The sequence below is a fragment of the Lynx canadensis genome, chromosome A1 (assembly GCF_007474595.2).
Source record: "Lynx canadensis isolate LIC74 chromosome A1, mLynCan4.pri.v2, whole genome shotgun sequence".
Lineage (NCBI taxonomy): Eukaryota > Metazoa > Chordata > Mammalia > Carnivora > Felidae > Lynx > Lynx canadensis.
In genome coordinates, this window is record NC_044303.2 from 140,426,374 (window position 1) to 140,446,315 (window position 19,942).

Here is a 19,942-nt window from a genome sequence, read left to right on the forward strand (position 1 = left end):
GGATTTACATTGCAGGAGAGTCTTAATCTTTTGTTACTTCACAAATGAGTGGATAACCCTTAGGTCACAAGAATATTTTTTAAATGTAATTTTATGCTTGCTTTATTACTTCCCTAAGACCCTCTAGCTTGTTTATTTAAAGTACCTTATTATAATCTCTCCTTCTTCCTTCCTTCTTTCCTTCCTTTCTCCTATCATTTTTATAGAATTTATCTTTTAGAGCAGTTTTAGGTTCATACAAGAATTGAGGTGGGAGATACAGGGATTTCCCATATATTGCTTATCCTATGCATGTATAGCCTCCTCATTATTAACATCCCCCACCAAAGTGGTTCATTTGTTACAGTTGATGAAACTCTATGCACCTTTGGTTATTCTTTTAAAAAGAAAGGTGTGTGATCTCCGTGTCTTTTCTCCACTGCCTACAAGGTAGAATTTAGATGTGATGGTCAGAATTGCAGCAGCCACATTAGGTCATGAGATTGAAGCTGTTTGCTCAAAGTATTGGGCCATGAGAGGAGTCTCCAGCATCATGGAGCAGTTTCATGAGCCTAGGTTACCTGTCAGTTATGTGACAGAGAAACAAACTGCTATCTTGTTTAAACTATTGTTTCTTTGGCCTTTCCTACAGCTGTACCTAAACCTGTGTCAGGATATGTAAATTTCCATCATCCACAATTTATTCCTAAGGACTAAAGCATAGTATCATCTAGATTTTCTTCTTAAAACTCGAATACTTATCAAATTATTTTTATTGACATGATTAAACTTATCAAATTATTTTTATTCATTCTCTATTTTCAGGGTTCTGGATTAAAGGAAGATTCTGTTGTTAATATTGGCATTGTATTATTCAAGTTAAGAAGACTTACTGGGGATAGAAAATTTGGCTATCTCTGCACAAGGCTGAGTCTAGAGGTGCTTGTTAGCACAGCTCCAGAATTCTCTACATGAGCAAGACCATATTTTAATGTGAAAGCTAACAAAGAATATGGTCCTTCAGGAGCAGGGTCTAGCTAACAATTCATGAGGCTGTGAATGAAGTAGTCTAGAGTACTGCTTGAGAAATAAAATAATTTAAATACTTTTAAATTGGCAACTGGCTTTTAAGTGGGTACAACTGTTGATGTACATTATTTTTAAGGGGTTTTACTCCCAAATGGCAAAAATATTTTGTTCCCGATAGAGTTGGCTGTGGACCTTAAAACAATCATGTCATAAGGGCAGAGTTTTTTCTGCTTTCCTGTACCTCCTCTTCTTTCTCCTTTTTTCAGGATGCAATATTCTCCCCTCTTTTGCCTCATGATTTCTCTTATTCCTCTACCCCTATTTTGTATCTTTGATTTTCCCACCCTGTCTGCTCAACATTGTAAAAGATTCACAGTCTACAAACTTCCAAATCACAAAGCAGTATTTCTCAAAATGAACCACTCCATCTGTAACTGATATGCTAAATTTGGAGATGTGAGAAACAAGCAGGTGGATGGTTGACCTTGAACAAAACACTTCACCTCTCTTGACTTCAGTTTTATTGTCTTAAAATATGGGACAGTGATTTTGAAATAGTTTTTTTCCTAACACCGCACTCCGGGCTTCCTCTTTTTGTTATAGACTCATTTGGAGGTGCCAGTACTCATTCTGATATGTAATAAATACCTCCTCCACCCTCCTCTTTATGGGCACCATCACCCTTCTTTGCTTTAACAAGAGACCTTTGTATTGCTGCCAAAAGGTATGTGGATATGGGAGAATTAACTTACTTGAACAGAAGTATATCAGTGTTCTTATACATGAAAAAAATGGTGGAGGACATGAATTGTTGCAAAACAAAAGAAAACAAGAAAATTTGAATGTTGACTAAGAACTTGGAAAAACTGCTTCCCTGCTTACTCTAATTATTTGTCCACATTCACATTTGTGTTTTTACGAGTATAGTATAGTTTAATTTAGTTGCCTTTTTGGCTTACAGGAAAATATTTTGGGAAATTAGTATTCATGTATCTAGTCCTTAGCAATTTCTTCACTGATATCTATCTATCTATCTATCTATCTATCTATCTACCAAACAACTAAATTCCTCCTTGTTGATTGGGCAAAGTAGTGTTTATTACTGAAATTCCTGGCCAAGGTGGAATCTGTAGACTACAGTCTACCTCTTTACTGATCCCAGCTAAAACTCTAGACAGCAGACAAAAGGACTTTGAAAAGTAAGGATTAATATGGAAAATGGACAATGAAGTCAAAACTTGATTAACAACCTGTAGCAAAGAGGAGTTTCTTTTTTGTTGTTTTTGTTTTTTCTCCTTCGACTACTGGATTTGAAATGGGTTCAGGCTGGCATGTACAACTGGCAGCAAGTGCTGACAGAGAAATACTGGGAGAAATCATTTATCTAGGAGACCAGGAAAAGTGATCTGTGATTTCCCGAGTGTAGAAATAACTTTTTTTTTCTTCTGATTTTTCTGCCCTTCTAGTTCTGAGTCAGGGCCAGCCTCAGACATGGCACTGTACTGCCATCACTGTGATGAAGGCACTTTTAACCCCAAGAGAAGACCGAGTTTGAAGCTAAAGGAACTGATGAAAGGGGCCTCTTTTGTCCAAAGAGTATGGGGGAATCTCTTTATTTTTCTATTTTATTATTCTTCTTTCTTTATTCTGAAAGCAGTGCCAGTTATGTGGAACTGTACAAAGCACAGGAGGCCCCATCTTTCTAGCCAAGGGAACTGGAAAAAATGTGTCACTGTGAACCAGAGTGCAGGAGAAATGCCAGAAAGAGAAGACTAGAGATGAGGATCCCTTAATTCTAGCACAAACCAACATTAGGTCTTGGCTCACCTCCAAGTTGGGCACATGTAGGCCAGATACAAGGAAACAGTAAAGATTTCAAAAAATAAATTGCTACATAAAAAACCTGACCAGGTCCCATACTTTCAGGCCTTCACCAGGTAGACCCAAACAGCATAGTGAAACTTTTAAAAATAAGCTAATATTGGGACTAATATGCTCAGAAGGCAAAATAGACTTTGTGGTTCAAAACAGACCTGGTTGGTGGTTTGCTTTAAAAAACCCACATTCACACACATTCTTCAGATGATTTTAATAGGGTCCAGTGCCTACAACATAATATTCAGATGCTCATTATAGAATCCACAATTACTCAATATACAAGAATCAAAACAAATGACCAACATGCAAACAAAAACAAAACAACCCACAAAAATTCAGGAAACAATCATCAACAGAATTGACAGAAGGCAACATTAAGATGACCCACGTGTTGGAATTACCAGAAAAATACCTAAAGAAGTTATAATAACCATTTCCATGAAGTGATGGTGAACATTCTTGAAAGGAATAGGAAGATAGAAATTTTCAGTAGAGTAAAAGTTATAAAAAAGAAACAGAAATGTTAGAACTAAAAAATATAGAATCTGAAGACCTGAACAAAACTATCAATCCACTTGACATAATTGATATTTATAGAAATTTTCAGGCAATTACTAAAACACATTATTGTTAAGTGCACATGGAACATTCTCCAAGATGGATCATATCTTCAACTCTAGAGCAAACATTAAAAAATTAAAGAATTGAAGTCATACAAAGTATGTTCTCTGGCCATAAAGAAATTATATAAGAGGGTACCTGGGTGGCTCAGTTGGTTAAACGTCCAGCCTCAGCTCAGGTCATGATTTCACGTTTTGTGAGTTTGAGCCCCACATTGGGCTCTGTGCTGGCAGCTCAGAGCCTGGAACCTGCTTTGGATTCTGCATCTCCCTCTCTCTCTGACCCTTTCCTACACGTGCTCTCTCTCTCTCTCTCTCTCTCTCTCTCTCAAAAATAAATAAACATTAAAAAATTAAAAAAAAGAAATTATGTAAGAAATAAATAACTGAAAGATGTCTGGAAAATCATCAGATGTTTGAAAATTAAATAACAGATTTTTAAATAATTAATGGATCAAAGAAGATGTCACAGGGGAAGTTAGAGTGTATTTTGAATAAAGTTAAGAGGAAAGCAATACATGCCAAAATTTATGGGAGGTGAGTAAGGCACTGCTTAGAGTGAAAATAAGAGCATTAAATGCTTATGTTAGAAAAGAGAGACTAAGGAAAGGCTTTAGTAATATTCTAAGCTTTCATGTCAAAAAGCTAGAACAAAAATCCAAACCACCCAGAAAAATGGAAATGAAAAAGATAAATAAAAACTGCAGACAATAACATCAATGAAACTAAAATCTGCTTCTTTGTGAAGATTAAAAAAAATTAGTAAACCTCCCCCTAAATTGGTGAAGAAAAAAAGGGAGAAGATACGTATTACCAAAATCGGGAATGAAAAGAGGAGATATCACTACAGACTTTACAGATATTAAAAGAATAAATTGTGAGGTCAAAGTAAAGGTTTCATATTTTTGCATATGGACAGGCACTTGTTGCAGCACTTTTTCTTAAAAAGATCATCATTCTTCCATTGGATTGCCTGTATATCTATGTAAAAAATCAATTATATTTATGTGGGTTAATTTCTTAACTCTCTAGTCTATTCCATGGATTTATATGGCTATCCTTTCACCAGTTCCATAGTATCTTAATTACTGTAGATTTATAGTCAGTTTTGAAATAAGGTTTTATGAATCTCCCAACTTTGTTCTCCTTTTGTGAAAAATTTTTAACTATGCCAGGGCCTTTGCATTACCATATGAATTACAATGAAATATTATACAGTAATAAAAATGAATGAACTACTGATACACCTAAAGAAATAAATGAATTCAAGTGTATTATTTTAAGTGAAACAGGACAGTCTCAAAAGGTTAAATATTTTATGATCCCATATATATGACATTATGGAAAATCAAAACTGTAGAAAAAGAGACCAGATTAGTGGTTGCCAGGGTGAGGGTTTGACTATAAAGGGACAACATGAAGGAGTTTGGGGCGGGGTGCATTGATAGAACTGTTATCTTAATTGTGGTCATAGGTACATGATTCTACCTATTTGTGAGAACTGAAAGAGCTATATAATGAAATGAGAGAAGTTTCCTGTATTTTAATTAATAATAAAAAGTAAAAAATAGTGTTTATTACTAATATTTTATCTTTGCATATATTGCTCCCAAACTGAAAGATCCAAGTATGAAAATCTGTTTGGCTGGGTCTGGCTGTGACCATGCCTTAATTTTCAGGGATGAGGAGAGGTAGTCTTGCGTAGCTCTTGACTTCATTAATTGGACTCCTACAAAGTTTTGTACAATTAGGAATTTCCAAAAGTAGGGAGAATTTGGAGGGGCCAGTGAGAATAAAGATAGATGTCCATTAGAACATCTTCATCAGTGCAGAGCATGAGGATTAGGAGTTGTGTCTTCATCCAACTAACTTAATCCCTCTGGGAATGGTGCTGAGGAAGAGCAAAGGCCCCAAATTTTGCCTTTGGAGTGAATACTCATTTCATATTCTTTTTTATCTCACTTTTGTTTTATTTTTTGAGTCCCAGTTTAGAACCCACTCTCTGCTACCTATTTTCCCCACCTTCTGTCTTGGAAAACTCTACCCCTTTCTACATTAGGGAGGCTTCATAGTCCTAAAACTCCTTGTGTTGTAAAATGTCTGGTGCTGAAGACTCTGAATACTGAAAGATTTCTTCTACTCATGCTTTGCTGGGTATGAATGCAGACAAAGACATGTACTTTGGTCTGTAGAGTGTCCTAATTCCTAGTTCCACTAGTAGCAGCCATAGCTCATTTCCTTCTGAGTTACCCAGGGGCAAAGTGTATCTGACTACAGCAAATACATTTTTTTTTGAGTGACTGAAACATCCTTTCTCACATGAGAAAGGTATAACCCCTTATTAACATTTTTTTTTAAAACTTCTCCTTACAAAATAATAACCTTGGGCATTACTGAGCTAAGTAACACTTGTCTCCTCCTTTATCTTGCTTTTATTAAAAGGGCCCCCAAATTATGTTTTTTGTGTTTTCCAAGCTTTTAGCAAGGGTAGTGGTCTTATTCCACCCCATAACATGTCAGTGAAAACTATTAATTAACAATAACTTGCACATTTATATAATGGTCAGTTACAGAAGCATATTTTTATAGGAGCATCATCAGGAATTCCCTCTTCAAAACAGCCCTCCCAGAGACCTCTTCAATCAAATGGCTTTATCCTGTACCTTCACAGCAGCCTTTATATACATCTATTTCATCACTAACTATGTTATATCAGATTCTCTCTTTATGTTTTATCTCCCTCACTAGATTGGCAGCATATGTAGGGCAGAGTGTATCATATTCATGAGTTTCTAAAGTGTGTTCAATAAGCTGTTACTAGGTATTATGCTTTAAAATACGGTTTTGTAGATACATATGATTCGGAATGATGATTAAACAGGTTTATCTGTTTAAGATAAGATTTTAAACATTCAAGATCTCTCAGAAACATTCATATATTTATTTATTCAACAAGTGTTTATTGAGAACCCACTGTGCCAACTACCATCCTGGACCCTGGAGAATTCCACTGGAAGGCCTAAAAATAGGCTGTAATACATCCTAAGAATAGGATGTAAGACAGCTTACATCCTTGTAGGGAAACACATAATAAATACATAAATGGAGATATGATATGCTGAGTGGTGATAAGTGCCATAAGGACAAACAAAGCGAGGTAAGAAAATACAGAGTGACAGTCTGTGGTGAGGAGGTCAGGGGGAAGATTATATAGGATGGTGGTCATGGAAACCATGGTGGTCTTATTAAGCCTTCTTTAATAAGGTGACATTTTTGTAGAAACCTGAAAGAAGTGAGGAGGTGAGCAATGCAGATATCTGGAGAAGGAATATTTAAGGGAAGAGTAAATATAAAAGCTGATATGAGTATGCCTGGTGTATTCCAGAAATGGTGAAGAAGCCGGTATTACAGGAGTGGATTAATCTAAGAGGAGAGTGATAGGAAAGGAGATAAAAGAGATGTGGTAGAGATAGGAAGAAGGCTGGGGGAGCAGGAAAAACAGACCATCTGTGGTAGATCATATGAAGGTCATCATTGGAACTTTGGCTTTTATGTTGAGTTAGATAGCAACACATTGGTGGTGCATGGACAGAGGAGTGACATAACTTGGGTTGCTATGTTGACAGCAGACTGAAGAGGAGAAGGGCAAAAGTAGGGGAACAAGTTAGGAGGCTGGTTTAACAGTTTAGAAGAGAGTTGGTGGTGACTTGAACCAAAGTGATGGTGGTGGTGATGGCAAGAGGGTGACAAATTTATTTTTAATTAGACCCAGCAGGATTTCTGGATGGATTGGAGATGGTTGTAAGAGAAAGGGGAAGTCAAGGATGAGTCTAAGGATTTTATTTAGCTTAAGCAACTGGGAGAATAATGGTTCCATTTACCACTGAATTGGGGGAAAGAAGGGGAGATAAGAATTGTGGGAGAAAGACCTGTGTCTTTTTTTTTAAAAATAATAATTTTTTTAAATGTTTATTTAGTTTTGAGAGAGAGTGCAGTGGAGGGGCAGAGAGAGAGGGGGACAGAGGATCTGAAGCGTGTTCCCACAGCAAAGAGCCTGATGCAGGGGCTCGAACTCACAACTGTGAGATCATGACCTGAGCCAAAGTCAGATGCTTAACCAGCTGAGCCACCCAGTTGCCCTGAAAAGCCTGTCTTGATGAAACCACCTAGGCTCTGGGGCACCACTAACGTGTTTATATGCATGGTGGATATCTAAGAGGGAATATAGTAGGCTGCACTTCTTAAATTTATTCCATTATAGAACCTGTGTTTTATCTTATGGATCTAGTGTTTCATGGCACATACCCTGGAAGTAAACATAATTGAACTTAGTTAAACAGCTGATGGTAGGGGTGCCTGGGTGGCTCAGTCGGTTGAGCGTCCAACTTCGGCTCAGGTCATGGTCTTGCGGTCTGTGAGTTCGAGCCCCCCGTCAGGCTCTGTGCTGACAGCTCGGAACCTGGAGCCTGCTTTGGATTCTGTGTCTCCCTCTCTCTCTGCCCCTCCCCTGCTTATGCTCTGTCTCTCTCTCTCTCTCTCTCTGTCAAAAAGAAATAAACATTAAAAAATTAAAAAAAAAACAGAAGATGGTATAAAGAGAACACTTCTAAGGAACATGCCATCACCAGTGAGTTTAATAATTACCAATATTCAAATATGCTATGGTTTCCAGAAAGACTCTGTGAGGAGGAGAAGAAAGTTGCTTCCCACTTTGATAAATTATAAAATGATAAATATTACAAAGTAATATGACTAACTTTTAGCAAAGATACGAGAACTTCTACATTCAAAAGAATACTACCTCTTTTGAAGTAGTCCCTTCAAGATGGTTACTTTTTCTAACGATATTATAATTGTTCAAAAATATATTTGGAAATCACACTTGGAGTATCCCTCATAGACATAGTGTTTTGAGAATCCTTAGAGATGGCAAAATGTCTTTTGAGGCTGAATTTTAATTTCTAAAGCTGCCAAAAGTCATTCAGAGTCAAGCCAGATATAAATGGATGAATAAATTGAGAAATATTTTACTGTTAAATGTGAGTTGGGTCTGTAAGATTGAATTTCCCAATGGCCTTGAGAGAGATTCTGAAGAAGGAATTCAAAAATATTTTTGAACAATGGTAATATCCCTGGAATAATTATATCTCTTCCATGGCATCTGCCTTCATTTAGGTATACAAGTTTTACTGTTGAGATCTCTACATTATAGTCACATGCTCAAAGTCAAATGAATGATTCTAATTAACTTAAAAATGAGGGGAATTGGTAAAGAGGTGAAATTAGATTCCCACCTGCTTATTCTCATCACCCATACCCTCTCTTTCCCTTTCTATTCTTGGTCTGTAGTTTTGTACACAGAAATGCCATAGGGCATTAAAACTATCTTGATTGTTGTAAACTGGGTTTGAGATCATTCTGTCCTGAGAGTTGAAATGATAGAAAGAAAAGTATAAGGATTTTTGTGGATGAGGGTAGGAAAAAAATAAGTTTGTCCCCAAGATCTATTTTAGACAAAGAAATTAATACACCAAATGGACCTGGCCTGGTGCCTGATGTTTGCTGTTTTCCAATTGGGTGCAAACATGTCTGTGAATTTTTGGTGGTGAGCCAGCTGCTCTGTACTCATTCTGGTTGATTAAAATGCTCTCTCAGTAGAGATTCTATTCAGAATTGATCACTCTGTTTTTGCTTGCTGGGAAATGGAAATTGCCATGGCTTCTTAGGTTGAATGAAAAAAATTTTCTATTACAGCAAAGATCTCTCAAATCCAAGATTTCCCAATTTTTCAAGGCTGAAAAGGCTTTATGAATTGTATCCCATCTCAAAGAACCCCAACCTGTGCTTCATGAGGTATGTTTCGGCCTAACCAGGAAGTAACAAAGTAGATTCCAATTAAATAAAACTGTCTCAATCTATGGATCTACCTCACCATCTTGAGATGCTTCACACACACAAGACAAAAAAAATATATATATATATATATATTTTATTTTATATCTATATTTTTATTTTATATATATATTATATATTTTTTATATTATATATTATATATTATATATATACATATATATACATATATACATATATATATATGACTGTATATATATCCCCATCAAGGAGAAGGCAATGATTTGTTATCACTGAAATTGACACTCATTCTGGATATGGATATGAATTTGCCTTCCCTGATGACTATGCTTCTGCTAACAGCAATATTCATGGACTTATAAAAAATCTTTATTCACCATTATGGTGTCCCACATAACATTTGTTTTCACCAAGGAACTCATTTTACAGCAAAGGTAGTAAGGGCATATAAAAGGCTAATTGTTTCCCTCAGTCAAGGAAATCTTTTCAGGTGATTGGTGAGCAGTAGTAAAATTAATGAGGAATCATACTCCTGTAGCCCAAAGAACTCACAAGTCTTTATTATAACCTAAGGGATTCTGTAAGTATAGCAGTGAAAATGGAATAAAGATTGATATCCCTACTTGCTTTTAGTGAGACTCAAGTACAGAAAAATGAAATAACCCTGACCAAGATAATCCATCTGACATTGTTGAACTTGAATTGCTCTACTTCCTCTGACTTCTAATACACTCCTCTTCCACATTTGTCTTTTCCTTTCCTTCCCTGTCTCCCTCCCCCATTCCATCCCTCCCTCCCCCTATTTCTCCTTCATCTACCCTTAAATAGAGAGATTCTTCAGTGTTCCATCTCCAGTTTTCCCCAAACTGATTGATTGCTTTCACAGTCATGGTTTCAAACACCTCTTATTATAAAGCCTCCTAAATTTCCAGACCTCTTTTCAAAGTTCACTCCTCCCTCCTAAGGTCAAATACTTTTCAGATGTATCTCCTTGTATATCACTGAGGCACCTCAAACTCAATATATCAAAAATATTTATATTATGTCCCCTAAAACCTATTTCTTTTCTTTTTTTTTTTAATTTTATTTTTTATTTTTTAAAATTTACATCCAAATTAGTTAGCATATAGTGCAACAATGATTTTAGGAGTAGATTCCTTAGTACCCTTTACCCATTTAGCCCATCCCCCTTCCCACAACCCCTCCAGTAACCCTCAGTTTGTTCTCCATATTTATGAGTCTCTTCTGTTTTGTCCCCCTCCTTGTTTTTATATTATTTTTGTAAAACCTGTTTCTTTTCATGGTTCACTCTCTCAGCCTCCTCATATGTAGTGGGGCTTCAGTGCCCCACCCATGTCCCTCAACCTTACTTAATCTCATGTGCTTAAACCAACATCAGACTTCCAGTGTCCGCATCCCTGTGCTTGGGTACTTTATCCAGAAACCCAGTTAAGTATTTCCCTCTTGTGCTACCAGGCTAGAAATGACAGAGAGTGAACAGCTTGATCCAAGGACTGATGGCAGTTGGTGTCCACATGGCTCAGCTCTCTTGTTCCTCAAATGGGACAAATCTGAGTTGTGTGTTTCATTCCATTTCCAAGATTTCTTGCTCCCCTCCCTGCCATGGGCTTATGCTCCAGTCTTCTATGATAGAAGTTGTTTTCACAATACATTCTTTCTTGGCTGCCTTTTCTTCTTTGTCATCACCCCACCAATCCCTTAGCAGTACCATACCCTGCACCTCCAAATAAACGATTTGCTTTTTAAAACTGAGAGAAAATTGACATATATCTTTATTAGTTATATATGGCATTTTTCTAGAACCCTGAACATGTAATAGTTTCAGGTGTGCAACATAATGATTCAATATATGTATATATTATGAAGTGATCACCACAGTAAGTCTCGCTAACATCCATCACCACACATAGTTACACATTTTTTTTTCTTGTGATGAGTACTTTTAAGATCTCTCTTAGCAACTTTCAAATATATAATACAGTATTATTAACTATAGTCACCATGCGGTATAACTGTTTGCTTTTGAATCAGTATCTCTGTGCTTCAAAACAAGACTTTGATGCCACGATCCTAAGGAGCAGATTCTCAGGATGGGCCTTATTAGTGGGTCACTCACTGGATGATAAGGAACTAACTACTGGATATAAGTGTGAGCTGGTAACCAGCCTTGGCACACTAAAACATAAAAATTATTAGTATGCTCACGAGTGGTGAGTTGGGAGAAGATACGGTCAGAGGGGATGCACTGCCTTATGCATTCTCTCTAGCATTTGAAAGATACTTAATGATTTTATCTACCTGTGGAGTTGCATTGATTGTTGTTAAGTGCTATTGATGTGCTAAAAGAAAAAAAAAAAAACAATAGGCTAAGTTGTTCAAACACCAATTCAGGGCAAGGTATGAAATCACCAATTTAGGGCAAGGTATGAAAGCCAGAAAAGCAGGGTTTAAATAATCTCTTGATATGTAGCTATTAACCTGTTGATGATCTTTTCCTTAATCTGTATTGGGAGGAAGGAAGGGAGAGCATTAAACGTTCAGATGATTCCCTCAGGGCCATATTCACTCTTCTGCTCTGTGTCTTAATATAGGCTCAAATTGCATCTGGACATTCCAATGTGGTCTATCATATTGTTGATATATTAATTAAACCTGAGAGCAGAGTATGTCAAGTGTTCTGGTTACCTTGATAAGACATATGTCTTTGTAGGAGATAAATCCTATAAGGATTTAGGGGTCTGTCATTGATGAAGTTTCTAAGGGTCCAACAAAATGCAGCATATCCAGGCATCCCTTCCAAAGTAAAGGGCAAGTCATTATACCTTGAACTTCCTACACAAACAAATCACTGTATCTCACAGAGCTCTTGGTAGGCCTCTTTGGATTTGGGATTTAGGATATACCTCTCCTTGGAATTGTGCTCCAACTCATTTGTCTGATTTGGAAGCCTACCAGTTTTGAGTAGGTTCCAAAGAAAGAGAAGACTCTACAATAGGTTGAAATGACTTCTTGAGTATATCCCCTGGTGCTCCAAATGTCCTTGGTACATTGGGTTACAGTGTGGAGTCTCTGGGAAGCCCCAGTAGGATATTTACAGCACAGACTCTTAAGGTTCTGGAAACAGTGTCATGCCATTTGCGTCAGATAATTGTCCATCATTCCAAAATAAGTTCCTGGAATGCTCCTGGGCCCTTGTAGAAACTAAGTAAATACATGATCATGATCATGATCATGATCAAGTAGCTATATGATCAGAGATGTGTAGTATGAGCTGGGCACTTTCAGGCCCACTGAGGCATAAGGTCAAATGGACACAATAGAAATATGTCATATATTGAAGTGAAACATTCAAGATTGTTCCAAGTAATTGTCAGAACCCCCAAAGCTACCTACTTTTGTTACACCAATGACTTTTCCTTACTTACTTCCTTACAAACTAAGGTGCCCTCTAATCAATCACTTATGGTAAAACAAGTGATTGGTGGCCTAGCTAGTGGGGAGCATTATTTCACACCCTGGACTCTGAGTCCAGAATCAGCATTCTCAAACATGGTCTTGCGTTCCTTGTTCACTCTCCATCATTAATTGAAAAGTACCAATGTACAATCTGCATAATCTGTAAATGACTTGTGGATATCCTACGTAATGGTTTGAGAAACACTGAGAATATCTAGATAATAAACTTTTTAAAATTCGGAAAATCTGTTTTTTAAAAACCAACAGTAATTTTCTGAATTCAAACCTTAACCAGTGTACCCATTGCACTGAACAAGAGTCAATATACTGAATACAGTATAGTCATAAAGCCATTTTATTCCTTTGGTCAAACCCAGGTGGTGGTAGGTTGCTTCTTTCTCTCCCGTGGACACAATTTCTGGTAGACACAGAACCTTTTCCACTTGCATGTAGATGATGAGTCTTCTGGTTATTCTTGGTCACAGACACATACACACATGCATGCAAAGCAGTTAAATTTCAGGAATTTGAAAATCTATTCTTGTGTAATAATTAAAACTCTAAACTGAACTTAAAGCTTCTTTTCTCTGATAGTTTGGGCTTGCAATTGGAAAGGTGCTGAGATGGCTTCTCTGTATCATGCTTTGAAACTATCCTTCCCCAGGTCCTTGTGTGAGAGTTGTTCAGGGAGGGTGAGGGTGGGGAAAGACTTCTTTCCTGGGACTGTGGTGGTCTGAAGTGGCACTCTGGGTTTGGTGAGTGTCAAAGCTGACTCTCACTGGCCTTGGTAGAGCTTCAAAACTGACTCTCTTGTAATGCATTCGTGGGTTCTCTGGAGACACATCATGGTTGGCATTTTTCATCTAGAATTTCTATATATGTGAGGAACTGATCTCTCCCCAAACTGCCCAGCCCCACCCTTTCACCCTCAGACTTCTGTGTCTGCTGGTTTCCTCCTGTTTCCTTCCACTGAGACAAACTTGCCTCTATCAGGGAGCTTTCTTGGGCCTAGCTCTCTTAAGGCAGCCTCCAGGTGGACCACAATCTGGTTCCCAGAAGACATCTTTGCATCCTTTTCTCTGACAGACTCTAGGAGTGCAGACCCTTTCCATTTGGCCACTTCGTCTTACCCTTCAGGTGAGCAGTTTCCAGTAACTGCCTCTTGCTTCTGGCCTTAGAGGTTTCTCAGGTGTAGATTTCCACTGGCCTCCTAGGCTCATGTTCTTTTTTTCTTTTTCTTTTTCTTTTTTTTCATCTTTTAAAGTTTATTTATTTATTTTGTGAGAGAGACAGAGTGAGCGAGCAGGGGAGGGACAGAAAGAGGAGAGAGGGAAGCCTAAGCAGGCTTCATGCTGTCAGCTCAGAGCCTCATGTGGGGCTCAAACTCGCAAACCATGAGATCATGAGCTGAGCTGAAAACAAGAGTCAGACGCTAAACCAACTGAGCCACCCAGGCACCCTCCCCCCCTCCACAGTTTTTTTTGAAGTTCCTGTCATCCTCTCCTATAGAGGTGGAGTGTTCACAACATACCAGCACTTGTCCCCAAGGAAAACCTTTTCCTGACCTCTTCACCATTAACCTTTTGATAATCTTAAAAGTACACGTTGGAATATGAGTTTCAAAATACTTCCTTTGCACAGGTGAGCTGGCAGTTCCCTTTGGCAAATGCGGGCCAGTCTCCTCCTACTGTTTTGTTTCTGTACCTTTTGAGCACCAAAATTATAACAGAAAGAGTCCCTTGTTAATATCAGTTTTTTATTCATTCACACTTATATTCTTTTTCCAGGTGTTTCTTAAACACCTGCTCTGTGTACCATGGTAGCCACTCGTGATACAAGGATAAAGAAGACAGGGTTTCTGATCCAAAGAAGTCCAGAATTAAACAAATTATGCTTTGAAGACAGGCATTGAAGGACCTCTTTCCTAAGTTTCTACTGTTTGGCTTGGCAGAGGCTGTTCTCAGAGGAGACCTGCTTTCTCTGCGTGCCACCTGCCCAGAAGAGCCCCTTCTTTGGGGCTTCAGTCCTTTGTTCTGTGCTCTTCCTAAGGACACCCCAAATACATTCTGGAGACCATCAATTACCTCAGCACTTACCCTGTTTAACATCTCGTTGCTATTAAGTAATTAGAACTGATCATTCCTGTCTACCTAATGTGGCAGTTTTCACCTCTCTTCATCCTTAGGGATGGGGAGCATGACAACAGTACTTTTAGAATGCTCCCCAAGTGATTCTACAACAGAGCTAGGGTCAGGGCTTATCAGTGAAACACACATCCTTCTAATCAAACTGCTGCTCAAGGAATTTAATCTATCTTCTATGATCATTGGGAGAAATATCAATTATGTAAATCCATAGAGATGATATAATATAATATACATTTCAGACATCACTTCATTGTTACTTGTGGGGTCCACTGCTCATGTCCTCACTCTTAATGTATCTTATGTCAGTCTAAAGATAGAAATACCTGATTCTGCAAATGTCCTTCTTCCCTATAGAGGGAAGAAGAAATATAAGACCAGTCCTATTCACAAAGAAATGAGAAATTGCACTAAAAATCAATACCACCCTTTTAAAGACCTGGAGCATCATTATTGCTTTCTCAGACAAAATTAGCAGTAATGCTTCTTCATTACATTTTTATTGCCAAGTGAATTTGCTGAAAGAACTTTGTGGTGAAAAATTATATTCAAGTTTAGAATATGAAACTTGCTTAAGAGTAGCATCATAGGATTATAGAATCTTTTTGCTAGCATGCTTGCTCTTAATTCTAAATTCTCCTGATGCTATTTTCATATGATCTTGAAGGTCAATCAAGTATCAACAAACTCAGAACTCATGAATGTTTTCTACAATCATGTTAAGTCAAATGCCTGATGCTGCCCATTGCTCTACTCTTTTATGGCTTTTTTAAAAAGTTTATTTCATTATTTTTGAGAGAGAGGGAACCAGGGGGGAGATGCAGAGAGAGAAGAGGACAAAGGATGTGAAGTGGGCTCTGCGCTGACATCAGTGAGACCGATGCAGGGCTCGAACTCATAAACCATGAAATCATGACCTGAGCCAAAGTCAGATGCTCAACCAACTGAGCCACCCAGGCTCCCCTTATGGCTTCTTACAATGTTTCTAATATTTGTTGTTCTGTTATTTATTGTATTTATGTGTATAAGTACCTCATGCATACTTGTATACATTCATTTATTTATTCCCCAAACATTTATGGAATGTTTGTGTTAGAGATACAGGAATGAAAGGCCCTGTCTGTGCCCTCCCTTGTGTTCTGACACCACTTTGTACTCACCCCCATCATAGCTGCATCCACTGGGCTGTCCAAGTGGATTAATTTGACTCCTAGGGACTCTGTCTTGAGCCTCTTTGAAGGTCTGCTTCTGATATTTGTGGCCCAGGACAAGAATACAAATGGAAGCCTATACACTATGTATCTAAATATTTAAAGGGTATATATTGAGCTATCATACCTTTAAATAAAATATGCTCTCTCCTCTTGCCTTGCAAATATATGTCCATAATAGTTAAATTGAAAAATACATCTAAAGCCATGGTTTCCATATGACTGAAAGACAGCAGATATCACAGATAACTTGGTTTAATTATTTTTTGCATATCCCTGCAGAAAATTACATATATATATACATATACATAGATATATATATATATGTTAAGTTGCTTTTTCTTTCCTTCATTTTAGCATACTTGCTGATTATATTGTAGTCAGAATTTATAGATAATTTGTGTTCTATTGAAAGTAATGATCTAAAGGAATAAAAATTGAAGGTAAATGTATATAACTATAAAGTATAATTAGAATGTCTTCTAAAATGTAAATTAAAGTAAATATGAAATAGAAACAAATTATGGTTTTCATGTGCTGTCATTCAAAATTACAAACTATAATAAATATCAAAATTTTAAATAATTTTGAAATCTGAAGTTTAATTTGTTTTGAAATTTTAGTTATAAAACATTAAGTATTTTTTTTAATGTTTATTTATTTTTGACAGAGAGAGGGGCAGAGAATGAGCAGGGGAGGGGCAGAGAGAGAGGGAGACACAGAATCTGAAGCAGGCTCCAGGCTCTGAGCTGTCAGCACAGAGCCTGATGTGGGGCTCGAACTCACAAACCGTGAGACCATGACCTGAGCCAAAGTCGGACGCTCAACTGACTGAGCTACCCAGGTGCCCCAAACATTAAGTGTTTTAAATAAACCATTTGCTACTTTAGGTTTTAAGATTTATCTACTAGCCCATATCCAATATAAAGAATTAATATACATTTCCATATATATTAAATTTAGTTCTACATAAATGCTAATTTGAAATCAATATAAATTGTTTGATATTATAAGATGCTTCTTGGGGTGCCTGGTTGGCTCAATTGGTTGAGCATCCAACTTCGGCTTAGGTCATGATCTCCTGGTTCATGAGTTCATGCCCTGCTTTGGGCTCTGTGATGACAGCTCAGAGACTGGACCCTGCTTCAGATTCTGGTTCTCCCTCTCTCTTTGCCCCTCCCCTGCTCACAATCTGTCTCTGTCTCTCAAATAATCAAATAAAATGTTAAAAAAATTTTTTTAGGGGCGCCTGGGTGGCGCAGTCGGTTAAGCGTCCGACTTCAGCCAGGTCACGATCTCGCGGTCCGTGAGTTCGAGCCCCGCGTCGGGCTCTGGGCTGATGGCTCAGAGCCTGGAGCCTGTTTCCGATTCTGTGTCTCCCTCTCTCTCTGCCCCTCCCCCGTTCATGCTCTGTCTCTCTCTGTCCCAAAAATAAATAAACGTTGAAAAAAAAAATTAAAAAAAAATTTTTTTTAAATGCTTCTTGACTCCCATATTCAATTGTTGTAAATATGCTAATTACTAAGACAGGGGAGTGCAGCCATTGGCAGTTCTTTTGCTGTCAGGCTCTCCGTAAATCCCTCCTTCGCTCCTGTTTTGAGCCCCTTTTTTATTCTTAATCTTCCTATCTGCTTAATCCAAGGCTAAAGCCTCCCTGGTCATCCTCCACCATCAAAACCCCCACCATCAAAATATTCTTTATCAGAATATTCATGGATAAGGCTTTCTCTGCCATGTTCTACCAATTTTTCTGCTTTCTTTCAGAAATTTGTTGGAGTCTCTAATCCTTTCATAAAGTATTTTTTTTAAATGTTTATTTATTTTTGAGACAGAGAGAGACAGAGCATGAACAGGGGAGGGGCAGAGAGAGAGGGAGAAACAGAATCCGAAACAGGCTCCAGGCTCTGAGCATTCAGCACAGAGCCCCACGCGGGGCCCGAACTGGCAGACCGGGAAATCATGACCCCAGCCGAAGTCGGACGCTTAACCGACCAAGCCACCCAGGCGCCCCGGAGTCTCTAATCCTTTAATGGATCCCCTCTTAGTCTTTTTATTGCTATAAATTTATTCCTTTTTTATTCTTTCGTTATCATCTTAATAGGATTTGGGGGTGAGGAAAGAGGTTAACAAAAACATGTATTCAGTTGCATAAAAGAAATTTTTATAACTAGTTTAAAAAAAGATAATAGGAAGAGGATTTAAAAATCTTTATCATCCCAATAAAACCCACAATCACAATAATATATTTACTAGTGGAGCCCAATGTGATATATTAACAAAGATTCTCCCTTCTTTTATTTAAGGTGAGAGTATTAGAGGGATATGTGCAGGGGTCTGTCTTAATGTACAGATCATGAATATGAAGACACATTCTCTTGCTCCTGGTTATGATCAGGAGTAAACTCATGGTGAGAACAGCAGTTAAGGGGAAGGACACCACTGGTGGCTATAAGAGACTGGGGCTCACTGTCCACCCGAAGATCACACTAATCACTTTGGCCTCAGAGACACTAGTCTCACAGACTGAACACATTTATTATAGTCCTTGGCCAGAACATTATGGAGGAAGAAAGTGGAGCAGATTGATTCTTCTCCTCTTGAAATAAATTAAAAAAAAATTTTTTTTTACTATGGTAAAATACACATAACATAAAATTTCTCTCTTAACCATTTTTAAGTTCAGTGGTATTATTATTGGGCAACCATCACTACCACCCATCTCTAGAGCTCTTTTCATGTTGCAAAAATTTAAATTTTATACCCATTAAGCAATGACTCCTCATTCCCCCTGCTGCCCAGCCTTATACAACCCTTATCCTACTTTCTGTCTCAATGATTTTGGCTACACTAAGTACCTCATATAAATAGAATCATACCGTATTTGTCTTTCTATGACTGGCTTATTTCACTTAGCATAATGTTCTCAAGAGTCATCCATGTTGTAGCCTAAGTCAAAATTTCCTTCCTTCCTTCCCCCCTCCCTCCTTTCTTTCCTCCTTATCTCCTTTCTTTCTTTCCTTCCTTCCTTCTTTCCTTCCTTTCTTCCTTCCTTTTGAGAGGGAGAGAGAGAGAGCACGAACAGTGGAGAGGCAGAGAGAGGGGGGGAGAGAGAAAATCCCAGGCAGGCTCTGCACTGCCAGTCCAGAGCCCCATGTGAGGCTTGATCCCATGAACTGTGAGGTCATGACCTGAGCCAAAATCAAGAGTTGGATGCTCACCCACCTGAGCCATCCAGGTGCCCCAGAACTTCCTTCATTTTTAAGACTGATAATATTCTATCGTATGTATATACCACATTTTGCTAATCCATACATTCACTTATAGGCTTTTGGGTTGCTTCCATGTTTTCATTATTGTGAATAATGCTGATATGAACATGATGTACGAGTATCTTATTGAGAAGCTGCTTTCAATTTTTTTTTTTTAATTTTTTTTTTCCAACGTTTATTTATTTTTGGGACAGAGAGAGACAGAGCATGAAGGGGGAGGGGCAGAGAGAGAGGGAGACACAGAATCGGAAACAGGCTCCAGGCTCTGAGCCATCAGCCCAGAGCCTGACGCGGGGCTCGAACTCACGGACCGCGAGATCGTGACCTGGTTGAAGTCGGACGCCTAACCGACTGCGCCACCCAGGCGCCCCTCAATTTTTTTGATTATATATCCAGAAGTGGAATTGCTGGATCACATGGTAATGCTGCTTTTAATTTTTTTAGAAACTGCTCTATGGTTTTCC